Genomic DNA, 13,399 nt, shown 5'->3' with positions numbered 1-13,399 from the left:
TCCAAAGCACTTGTATATCAAAGCGAATTTCCCTGTAAGACATAATGAAAACTTGGATGATTCATTCCACAACCCAAAAATAGTCATATACAAATGGTCACGATACTGTACTATAATACAAAAAGAAAAAAGAAAATACAAAATATAAGGAAAAATAAACAAATTGACCTGCACTTACCTTCATGGTTGGTGTGATGGAGGCAAGAGAGAGGAGGGTTATTGTGCAGGACGACTTTCACTATCACGGAATCTCTGCTCTCTATTGGCTCAAAGGAATCTTTCTGCATGGGGGCCATTGTATACACTCGCACGGATGTTGACTACAGTACGGTATTAATAAACTCTTGTCATAGACTGTATTGAATGTAACTGGCAATAAGGCAGCAGAGGAAAGGGTCTATGTCTGCAGGCAGCCTGACCTAGAATGAAGCGAGGCATTCCCAAGCTTACTCTTTTATGGAAAAGCAAAGGACTGTCCATAGGTGCTCTGAAGTGACAAAAAATACACCAGTGTCAGTTGTGGGCACCTTCCAACCTTCTGAAAAATCACTGATTTCTGCCAAATACTGCGGCCTGAGACCAAGCATCCAAGCATGGGAGATGATCACCCATAATCCCACAGAGAGAGAGAGAGAGAGAGAAGAACCGTTGGCTCAGTTGTGATCACGTGAGGTTCTTTGTCAGGCACAACTCGTATTGCAAGACATCACTCGTTTATCAACTTAAAATTAATTAGAAATGTTTGCTAATCTCGTGGAACACTCACAGAACAAGTTACTTGCAATCTAGGGTTTTACTGTACCCATTTGGACCCTCAACAGGAGCACATAATTGGGCTTTTTTTTTTTTCCTTCAGTTTATCTATTTATTTTGAGACAGACTGTGTGAGCAGAGGAGGGGCAGAGAGAGAGGAGTGAGAGACTCCCAAGTGGGCTCCATGCTGTCAGTCCAGAGCTCAACACGGGGCTCCATCTCATGAGCCTCGAGATCATGACCTGAACCGAAATCAAGAGTTGGATGTTTAACTGACTAAGCCACCCAGGTGCCCCTGGGCTTTTTTTTTTTTTTTAAGATTTTTTTAAATTATTTTTTTTATTAAAAAAATTTTTTTTGTAATGTTTATTTATTTTTGACAGAGAGAGAGAGAGACAGGGCATGAGTGGGGGAGGGGCAGAGAGAGAGGGAGACACAGAATCTGAAACAGGCTCCAGGCTCCGAGCTGTCAGCACAGAGCCCGACGTGGGGCTGGAACTCACAGACCGCAAGATCATGACCTGAGCCGAAGTCGGACGCTCAACCGACTGAGCCACCCAGGTGCCCCAAGATTTTTTTAAAGTTTTTAAGTAATCTTTTACTTAACCCAACATGGAGCTCGAACTCACAACCCCAAGATCAAGAGTTTCACACTCTACTGACTGAGCCAGCCAGGCACCCGTGATTGGGCTTATTTTTGAAACAACTTCATCGGTCTCAAACTTTATAAATTTTAGAGTCTTCATTTTTTTTATAGAATACGATGATATGTCACTGATGTCTTATTTTGTAACTACCAATGACGAATTTTCACTTTATATTTTCACTTCTGAGATTCGTCTATACATTGTCATTGTACCTTTTCCCATTGAAATTTCAGTGTTTTCATTATTGATTTTAACTACTACTTACTTTTTGTCAGATACTTTCCCTTTGTGATTTACTTTTCAATTTTTGACAGTTTCTTTTAAATTGCTCATGTAGTCAAATCTTTGATTTCTGATTCTTTTGTTTACCAATTGATTCCTGCGTAGACCATTTTCCCCTTAGCTTGAGAATGAGTAAATAGTCTCCTAAGTATTCTTTTAACTTTTTAACCAGCACTTTGGCAAACGTTGATTATATTTCAGGCACATGTTTTAATATTTGTTTGTTTCTCTTACTTTGAACACTCTTCACATGTAACATCTGGAATTTTTTTAAATATCTGTGATAAGGTGACAATTTAGCTCATCACAGCCACCCAATATATTGAATAACTTTTCTTTTATGTATTACACTGTGATGCCAACTTTATTATTTAAAAAATTTTTTTTTAACATTTATTTATTATTGAGAGACAGAGAGACACAGAGCATGAGCAGGGGAGGGGCCGAGAGATGGAGAGACACAGAATCTGAAGCAGGCTCCAGGCTCCAAGCTGTCAGCACAGAGCCCGATGCGGGGCTCGAACTCACAAACTGTGAGATCATGACCTGAGCCGAAGTCGGACGCTTAACCGACTGAGCCACCCAGGAGACCCCCAACTTTATTATTTACATCATTTTTGTAAGTCATAGTATCTATTTATGGCTATTTATTCTGTTCCAAAGACATGCTTATAAAAGTTTATACAAGTAGCCCTCTGTTTCATGAGTTGCTTTATTATCTTTTGACACGTTGTGGTGCATATCCTTGTACTGAGCCTTCTAGTTACAACTAACAAATTTATTAAAGTTATTTTAAGCAAAAGGGAGAATATTCACGGACCGATCAACTGTGCTCCGAGGTCAGGGTTACTTTGAGCAGCAGAGACAGTTACAGAGGCACCTTTATTAAATACTTTGAGGTGGGGAGGGCACTGAGTAGGAACTTCTTGTTGCCCTCATCAATTTTCTTTTTTTAAAAAAATGTCTTGGGGCGCCTGGGTGGCTCAGTCTGTTAAGCGTCCGAGTTCGGCTCAGGTCATGATCTCTCAGTTCAAGCCCTGCGTTGGGCTCTGTGCTGACAGCCCAGAGCCTGGAGTCTGCTTCAGATTTTGTGTCTCCCTCTCTCTCTGCTCCTCCCCTGCTCACACTCTGTATCTCTTCTCTCTCAAAAATAAATAAACATTAAAAAAAATTACCAAAAAAAATGTCTTGGCTCTTCTCTATTTTTTCTAGCTAATCAACTTTAGAATTACCTTTTCAAGCTCCAAAAGATATTCCTATTTGGATTTTGATTGGAGTTGCATTAAACCTGTAAATTAATTTGAAAAGAACTGACATCTTTATACTAGTCATTGTTACCTAGGAACATGGTAGGACTTCCCATTTATTCAAGTCTTCTTTTATGTTCTTCAGTAAAATTTTGTAGTTTTATTTATATCGTTCCTGTCCATTTCTTATTATGGTTATCCTGAGGTGTTTTATATCATTCATTTTTAAACCAATTACAATCTGACTTCTACCTATTCATCTTAATTCTTTTGTTACTACAAAAAAAAAAAAAGGAGGGAAGCAGTAGAAATCATTGGAAGGACATTGAAGAAACTCACAGAATTAAGAGATGAGCATTAAGTTTCAGGAAGAGGAGACAGGGCTGTTATCAGGGATGACAGGATCATGGGCTGAAACACCGTTGTGTCTTTCAGAGACTCTCTCTGTCGCTTGTCCCTCAGCTATACATTCCTCTGTCTTTTGCCCTCGCTTTCATATTTCCATTATCCCAAAGAAAAGAGGATGTTTTGCCCAAGAGTTCCAGATAGTAAGATCCTGGGCAAATGACCCACAAACATAAGAAATGATGCCTGCTCAATCTTATTCCCAAAAACAGAAACGCACGTGAAAACCTCATGGGAAGATCATTTCTCAATCATCCTATCAGCAAAGATCTAAGGTATGAAACGATGTATGAAATAGATGACTCATCATAGCATTGTTTGTCAAACCAAAAGATTATTCGGCAGAGGGTGTACACAATGACACATCCCTGTAAGGGATACAGCAGGTGCGAAGGTGTTCTTCATGTGATAGGGAATGAGCTCTCTGATCCCGTGTCGCTCAGAAAACTCAAGCTCCGGTGGGCAGAGGTCGCTGTCCTTTGCGCCAAAACAGGAGGGAAAAAATAAATGTGAATTGTCTTTATGTGTACGGGTTGTCTCCAGAAAGATAGCCAGAAGCTCTTTGTACCGCCTGCCTCTAGAAAAGGAAGGGGCATGGCTGGGAAACAGAGGTAGAGACGAGCTTTTCCTGCTGTGCACCCCTTCGGCCTCTGCGTGGCCTGCGAATATACGACCAATTCTAAAGCTTGAGCAAAATTGTGAAACATGCCTCCCCATTTGTCATTTACACGGTAGTACTTGCTGACTGTGGAAGTGACAAAATAATTCTGAGGCTCCCCTGGAGCAAAATGTCGACTCAGTGCTAACTCAGAGGTAACGGTGCAGGGAAAGAGTTCCAGGGAGCAGGAGGGGAGACACAACAGAAAGGTAGAACAGAAAGCACACGTTAAGCATTAGTCTCTCATGGGGGGAGGGGAGTGCGGGGGGTAACTCTTTCCCGGCTGCTCCAAATACCGAATTCGTTTATCTTCAAAAGCTGTTAAACTAAACTAATGTCCTGGCGTGACTGCTAAGTCATGTCTCCGAAATATAAACAGCCCGATACAGTTCTGTTTTCCAACATCTGCGGTCCCTGTGCTAAGTTGAACTGCTGTTTGTCACGGACAGCGAATTTCCGCAACGATATATGATTTCATACCCATCAATTTCGGTCACTTTCAATGGTTTTATTTAGTATGATTTTTAATTTTTTTATAGTTTTTTTTTTGGTGGGGAGAGAGTAAGACTGAGTGGGGGACGGGCAGAGGGAGAGGGAGAGAGAGAGAGAATCCCAAGCAAGGTCCACTTTGTTAGCAGGGAGCCCAACATGGGGCTTGAACTCACGACCATGAGGTCATGACCTGAGCCAAAGTCAGAGACCTAACTGACTGAGCCACACAGGTGCCCCGTTGTTTTTAATTTTTGTTAACATTAATTTATTTTTGAGAGAGAAACAGAGACATAGCGTGAGCAGGGGAGGAGCAGAGAGAGAGGGAAGATACATAATCCGAAGCAGGGTCCAGGCTCTGAGCTGTTAGCACAGAGCCGGATGCAGGGCTTGAACCCACAAACCGTGACATCATGACCTGAGCCGAAGTCGGACGCTTAACCTACTGAGTCACCCAGCGCCCCTATTTTTTTATTTAAAAAAAGTTTTTTTAAGTTTATTTATTTTTGAGAGAGAGAGAGAGAGAGAGCACGAGGAGAGGAAGGGCAGAGAGAGAGAGAGGGAGACACAGAATCTGAAGCAGGATCCAGGCTCCGCGCTGTCAGCACAGAGCCCGACGCGGGGCTTGAACTCACGAACTTTGAGATCGTGACCTGAGCTGAAGTCGGATGCTTCACCGACTGAGTCACCCAGGCTCCCCTCAATTATTAAAACCGTCCCCTTTGGGATGTAAAGTCCTGCTCACTTTATTTTTCAATATCTAGAAATCTTTTGTACCCCGTGACTCAAAATGTCCAAAGTCCCGTAAGGGCTCTGCGGTAAAGAGACTTCTTTCCACCCCTTGCACGTGGGGCCTTCCTTCGCTCTGGCTTGTGCCGATGATACACTGCACAATTCTAGGGGTCTCCAGTCTGTCATCTAGATCAGTAGTTCTCAGAGTTTCATGCAATAAGAAACAGCTGGAGGTCGTCGTTCAATGGAGATTGTGATTCCCTCTGTCTGGGGTGGGAGCTGAGCTCTGCATTTCTAGCAGGCTCCCAGGTGATGCTGGTGTGGCTGTTCTGTGGACCACACTTTGAATAGCAAGGTCCTACATAATCGATGCCTCGGGTGGATCGCCTGTGTGGCATCGCCTAGAAGCCCCGCGTTGTCCACTGCCCCCAAGGTTCCCAAGTTTTAAATATTCTTCCAGATACATTCTATGTGTATGCAAGCATATAGGTATATAAATACATTTCATTTTTTATGGAAATGATAGCATGTTACCTACATTGTTCCACGTGCTGTTCTACACACACACACACACACACACACACACTTAATGGGTCTTGGAGCCTATCCTACCTTGGGCCACATAAAACTGCCTTGTCTTCTTAACGACACAATAGTATTACACTGCACAGCTGGAACTATTATTTAAGTAATAGGTTTTCAAATGGCGCGAAAGCAGGCTGTCCTTCTGATTCTCCTGCTCTCAGCTCTACGTCTCTCTCCCTCTGGTTGTTTTCTTCTTGTTCTAGCAATATCTGGCCTGGAACATCCATCCCAGCTCCACCAAGGTGAGGACATAGAAGGGGGAAGGCACGGTCACGGCTCCACAGGTCCGTTTCTCTCCTAAAACATGCCTGGCCCTCGGCAAATCTTGTGTGGACAGAGCTGGTCCTCTCGTTGGCCCTTCTTTGACCTAATATGTCCTTTGTTTTCAGCTCTGAGCTCTGAGAATACGTGAAAAGCCCATCCAGGCACTCCCCAGCACCATTTTACATATATGAGTTATCATCCATTTAAAAAAAAAAATTTTTTTTTTACATTTATTTATTTTTGAGAAACAGAGGGAGACAAAGTGTGAGCAGGGGAGGGGCAGAGAGAGAGGGAGACACAGAATCCGAAGCAGGCTCCAGGCTCCGAGCTGTCAGCACAGAGCCCGACGCGGGGCTCGAACCCACAAACTGTGAGATCATGACATGAGCCGAAGTCGGACGCTCAACTGACTGAGCCACCCAGGTGCCCGAGTTATCATCCATCCATTTGACATACATCTGCACCATTTCATATCCAGGGTATTACTATTATTATTGGTGAAATGAAATAGGCACTATATATTTCTTACGTTCTATCAAGGACATTCATTAATCTATTTATTAGTGATAGTATTTAATAAATTATTACAGTAAGGATGTGTGCACCAAAGGGCTAAAATACAGACGATGAGGCCAGGCTCTAGATCTGGCTCTATTAGCAGTAAAATGTTGCTTTCGAAGAAAATCTTTTATTTAAATTTGCAGTGCTCTGGTTACTTGAACCTGTAGCTGAGAAACAATCATCTACAGAGAAGAGAATTAAGCTTATTGAGGCACAGTATTATTTTACATTCACTATTACTTTCAATACATGAATTTTAGGAAACTTTGGAAAGTTTATTTTTATTCTGATGGTTTATCTGTTGGGCTGATTGCTTGCTTTCCTCCTTCCTTCATCATTTGACCAGAATATTTGAGCTCGACTTCAATACTTAATGCATTTTTGAAATGTTTTATTTATTTTTAAGAGAGAGAATGTGAGCAGGGGAGGGGCAGAGAGAGAAGGGGACAGAGGATCCGAAGCAGGCTCCACACTGACAGCAGCAAGCCCAATGCGGGCTCGAACTCTGAGCCATGAGATCATGACCAGAACCGAAGTCGGAAGCTCCACCAACCGAGCCACCCAGGTGCCCCAATACTTAATGAATTTTAGTCAAAATATATTAAAGAGTATGGGCTATCACTAAATACCGTGCTAGGCACTGGGGCTATGACAGGTCAGGAAGCAAACTAGCTTTCAGTTATTAGGGAGCTCGCTGTCTGGAAAAGGACTCTATGAAAAGCACACAAATAATAAGGAATGAGCAAGTAATCTCTTTAAGTATAAGAGGCATGGCGATGGTCAGAAGGTTTATGAAAAAAGGTTATGTTAAGATACAGTCAGAATGGGATATCTTCATTATTAAAAAAATTTTTTTGAATGTTTATTCATTTTTGAGAGACAGAGCATGAGTGGGAGAGGGGCAGAGAGAGAGGGAGATACAGAATCTGAAGCAGGCTCCAGGCTCCAAGCTGTCAGCACAGAGCTCAACAAGGGGCTCGAACCCACGAACCGTGAGATCATGACCTGAGCCAAAGTCAGACCAGACACTCAACCGACTGAGCCACCCAGCTGCCCCTCTTTATTATTTTTTTAAGTTTTTATTTATTTTGAGAGAGAGAGAGAGAGAGAGCAAGAGAGTGAGACAGAGAGAGAGAGGGATAGGGGCGGAGAGAGGGAAGAGAGAATCCCAAGCAGGTTCTGCACTGTCAGCACAGAGCCTGATGTGGGGCTCAAACTCACAAACTGTGAGATCATGACCTGAGCCTAGATCAAGAGTCAGATGCTGGGGCGCCTGGGTGGCTTGGTTGGTTAAGCGTCTGACTTCGGCTCAGGTCATGATCTCACGGTCTGTGAGTTTGAGCCCCGTGTCAGGCTCTGTGCCGACCGCTCAGAGCCTGGATCCTGTTTCAGATTCTGTGTCTCCCTCTCTCTCTGCCCCTCCCCTGTTCATGCTCTGTCTCTCTCTGTCTCAAAAATAAATAAATGTTTAAAAAAAAAAAAAGAGTCAGATGCTTAACCAAATGAGCCACCCACGTGCCACAGGGAGATATTTCTTTAAAGAAAAAGTTTGCTTTCTTAAAAAATTATACCTTCTGATAGTTAAACCAACTGTGAACTCAACTTCAGAAAGTACAACAGAGGTTTGCTTTAAGTCTTGTCTCTTCCCTTTTTCTGGATCCAGTCTCATTAGCAAAAAAAAAGGAAAGGTAATTGTCTCCACTCCTTTAGACCTATGGATTTTGCCCTTCTAGGAAAAGACTGGGATTGGCCCTCAGAACTGGTCTTCTTTTTTTTTTTTAATTTTTTTTAACGTTTATTTATTTTTGAGACAGAGAGAGACAGAGCATGAACGGGGGAGGGGCAGAGAGAGGGAGACACAGAATCGGAAGTAGGCTCCAGGCTCCGAGCCATCAGCCCAGAGCCTCACGTGGGGCTCGAACTCACGGACTGCGAGATCGTGACCCGAGTCGAAGTCGGACGCTTAACCAACTGAACCACCCAGGTGCCCCAGAACTGGTCTTCTTATAGGCGCCTGGGTGGCTCATTCAGTTGAGGGTCGGACTCTTGATTTTAGCTCAGGTCACGATCTCACAGTTTGTGGGTTTGAGCCCTGCGTCGGGCTCTGTGCTGACAGCATGTTGCCTGCTTGGGATTCCCTGATCTTCCTCTCTCTCTGCCCCTCTCCCGATTGTGCTCTCTCTTTCTCTCAAAAATAAATAAATAAACACTAAAAAATTTGTTTTAAATAAAGAAAAAAGAAAAATAAAGAAAAGTGACATGTCCTGTACCTGAGAACAGCGGAGCAGTACGAGAACAACTCATACCGGTAACAAAATAAATGCTGTGAAAGTTCACCCTGGCTAAATCTCCAAGTGATCACAAGGCAGTGAAACATAGCTACTTTTACAAGAAATAAAGACCTCTCAGATAACTGTGTCTGAGTCAAATTGGGCACTTGCTCGGACTGGAGTAAAATTGTGTCTGACCTGTGGGTTTTCTGGTTACTAAGGATACTGGTAAGCGAGGAGTAGATTTCTCAGGGCTGTGGAGGTCCCCAAATTAATCCCTTTGTGGGTCCAGAGCCACATGAAGCTTTTTCTAGTAAGGCTTTCTTTCTTTAGGCGTCAGACTGTTCCCTGAATTAGTTGAAACAATTGGTCTTGAATTTAAAGCTGAATGAGACAACTTGGTTGCAATACAGTGGTTCGAATTCATCTGCAAAAGTCCATGCTCCAACGACGCAGGTGTGATAGGCTATACGCCATACATTTTGAAAGCACGGAATGGGTTTCTCATGCCTGGGCCAGGCGATGTTCCAAACACTAGATATATTAACCCACATATCCTTACAACGACCGTATGCTGTAGATACCATTATTATGCTCATTTTAAAGATGAAGGCAGAGGGAGATTGCCCAAGGTTATTCTCTGCCAGGAAGCAGTATAGCCCAGCTATGAACGCTGGCAGTCTGGTTTTAGAGTGTGTATCTTGACAAGTGGATTATCTGCCTTTTCATACAGTGGGTAGTTAAAATCAGGGAAGGATATTGAGATCCCTTGTGGAGAAGGTCCCTATAGAATTAGAAATAAAGAGGTAAGGATAAAATCTGATAAAATATTAATATGTAGGGGGTTAGAAGAAAAAATCTAAAGCAGCAGTTTGTTCAGAATGATAGAAGGAAGACCAGGGGAAGACAATGTGGTCAATACTGGTCAATGTCACAGAGATGTCAAGTAACAGGGGCAGAAAAGTGTTCGTGGGATGTGAAAAGCAGGAGGTAATTGACAGCCCCAGCAAAGATCATTTCAGTGGAGTTTTGGGGGAGAGGGTCAGAAGTCAGTGATTTAAAAAAAAAATTTTTTTTAATGTTTATTTTTGAGAGAGAGAGACAGAGAGACAGAGCATGAGCGGGGGAGGGGCAGAGAGAGAGGGAGACACAGAATTCGAAGCAGGCTCCAGGCTCCGAGCTGTCAGCACAGAGCCCGACGCGGGGCTCGTACTCACAAACTGTGAGATCATGACCTGAGCCAAAGTTGGACACTCAACAAACTGAGCCACCCAGGTGTCCCCCCCTTTTTTTTTTTTTTTAAATTTTTTAATGTTTATTTTTGAGAGAGAGAGAGAGTCAGTGATTTGAGTATAGTGATTTGAGAAGTAAGCCAGAAAAAGAGCGGGTTGAGCTAAAAGTGAAGAATCATGGCTGAAAAGACTAGGAAAGAGAGAGTTCGGCAGAAACTAGAGGGACACATGTATATAAAATAAAGTGGTTGAACATGTTCGTAGACCTTGGGAGGTGAATCAGCAGAAGGGGGGAGACAGAGAAAATTCCACAGCAGGGATGTGTTTGAAGGGACTAGAGGAGTGCCAGTAAGAGCACAGCTCGGGAGCCTGACAATGGCAGCTGGAAGAGGACAGAGTAGAGCCAGAAGTTCTTCGTCTTCTCTGAGAGGTAGGGAGGCTAAGTCTTCCAATAAATATGATGCAGAGGAGAATGAAATCAGAGGCAACCAAAGCCCTACAAGGAACAACTCTGAACGGCAGTTCTAGCTCCTGGGTTCCCAGACGGGTTGAGTAGAGGTTTTGTCAGGCTAGCTTTGGGGTCATTTCCACTTCCTCTCCCACCTTTGACGGGCGTTTCTCCCTTATAAACCTCTTGCACCCTGAACATCTCACAGTCAGCTCTTGGAGATAATTATCTGTGAATCACACGTGTTTGTAACACTCTAACGATTTTATTTCCAACAGGAATCACACTTAACAGCAAAGCCAAAAAGTTTCCGCATAAAGGAATAATTAACATCAGAGAAAATTCTTTGTAACCAGTTGTGTTGAGTCTAATGTATTTCAACATAACCTCCCTGCCCCCGATGTTACTTAATATTAGTTTCAGGAGTACAACATGATCAATATTTGTATATATTACAAAATGATTACCTCAATAAGTCTAGTTAACATCTGACCCCATACATAGTTACAGAAATTGTTTTTTTGTGATAAGGCCTCTTAGGATCTACTCTCTTAGCACCTTTCAAATATGCAGTGCAGTATTGTTAACTGCGGTCACCATCTTGTACGTTACATCCCCAACATCCTCAACGTAACCTTTTATAGTAGCGATACTAAGAGCATGTAGAATCTATCTTGTTCTCAGCAAAAAGTAAATAAATAAATGACCATGTAACAAAAGGGTTTTTTTGTTGTTGTTGTTGTTAGAACAATGGCTGCTTTACAAATGAAAGTAAATGAAAAGGAACTCTTTTACTTAATGAAATATACCAACAGTATACCTTACTTATCACACAGACATACACACTAAATTGACCCCCCAGTTTGAAATCTCTCATCCATCATGTCCCTAATCATTTAATAAAAAAAAATTATTAAATGCTATGTGTCAGGAACGATTCTAAGACTCAGTCCCTGTGTTCAAAGAACTCACGGGCCAGTCAGTGTTTGAATAATATCACCAGAATGCCTCTAAACTTGTGCTTTGAGGAGAGCAATGTGTAACCTCAAATCTGAGGCTGCTTTCGTTATCAGCATTTTCTGAAAAATTTTCCATTCAGCCTTCTGTGTTTTCTATTTTCCTAAAATACATTTTATGTGAAAAATCATCTCAAGTATCCTTACAAAATGTACTTTGGATAGTATTTCCCCCCAAGCTTCATACTAGAAAATAAACATACAGGAATTACATATCTTTCTAATTTTCATTAATGTCATAAAGAAAATCCGTTGTGGATGATGTTCTTTAAAAAATTTCTCTAATTTTCATTAATGTCACAAAGCAAATCCGTTGTGGATGATGTTCTTAAAATTTCATAGTTACCTATTTTGTGTTGTCCTTTATCTTAATGAGGTCAGATGACACAATAAATTTCGAAGTGTTTCTGAAACAGTGAAAATAGTATCATTGTTTTTATTATTAATTATTAATGAAATAAGATATTAAACCTTGTTTTTCTCCTCAAGATTCTGCAGAAAATGTAATTTAAATTCTTCATAAGTATGTTTTCCTTTCTAACAGTTCTTTTAGGGGCGCCTGGCTGGCTCATTCAGAAGACCACGCAATCTTGGGTTCATGAGTTCAAGACCCATTTGGGTATAGAGATAACTAAAATAAATAAATAAGTAAAAGTTCCTTTAGTACTTCTGGTCCTATAGATAAATAAAAAAGAATTTATAGTATTAAATTCAAATCTATTTGTGATATGATATTTACCAAGTGATCTGACATCTACCATGGCCATAGAAATATCTATTTTACTAAAGGAAGTTAAAGGTTATAATAGTTCAACCAGTGCTGACTCGATTTAAAGATTCAGAAGATCAGGCCTCCATAAAAAGTTATTCTTTTTATTTTTTTCCATTTTAGTTAGCCAACATACAGTGCAATATTGGTCTCAGGAGAAAAACAGTTACTCTTTAAAAAAAATTTTTTTTAATGTTTACTTATTTTTGAGAGAGAGAGAGAGAGAGAGAGAGACAGAGTGCAAACTGGGGAGGGGCAGAGACAGAGGGAGACACAGAATCCAAAGCAGCTCCAGGCTCTGAGCTGTCACCACAGAGCCCGATGCGAGGCTCGAACTCACAAACTGTGAGATCATGACCTGAGCTGAAGTCGAACGCTTAACCGACTGAGCCACCCAGGCACCCTAACAGTTCCTCTTTTTGAGTGGGTATCATTTATCAAGCACTTAGAGCATTCTATAGACAGGCAATACTCCCTCTTTCTAAAGAGTTTATAATATATTCAAGAAGAATAAGGCAAATAAACAGGCACTGAGAGACAAATTCCATAAAGAAGAGATTATATAGTATGAAGCTTCATTTCTCTTTCATTTAAGATTTTTAAGTTATCTCTACACCCAATGTGGGGCTTGAACTCACACCTCAAGAGTCACAAGCTCTACCAAGTGAGGCAGTCAGATGCCCCTATTATAGAGCTTTAAATACCAAGATAATATCTTTGTCCCGATGATGGGTTCATATGTTGAAGCTTATTAAGTTGTGCACACTTTAGGTATACACTGTGTATTGTATGTCAAATCTACTTTACTAAAGCTATTCTTTTTAATTTTTAAAAATATTTTTATTCATTTTTGAGAGAGAGGCAGAGCACGAGCCGGGGAGGGGCAGAGAGAGAGGGAGACACAGAATCGGAAGCAGGCTCCAGGCTCTGAGCTGTCAGCACAGAGCCTGATGCGGGGCTCGAACTCACAAACTGAGAGATCATGAACTGAAGTCAGACACTTAATTGACTGAGCCACCCAGATACCCCTAAAGCTATTTT

This window comes from Neofelis nebulosa, chromosome 12 (assembly GCF_028018385.1).
Source record: "Neofelis nebulosa isolate mNeoNeb1 chromosome 12, mNeoNeb1.pri, whole genome shotgun sequence".
Taxonomy (NCBI): domain Eukaryota; kingdom Metazoa; phylum Chordata; class Mammalia; order Carnivora; family Felidae; genus Neofelis; species Neofelis nebulosa.
Note: the sequence above shows the minus strand (reverse complement) of the source record.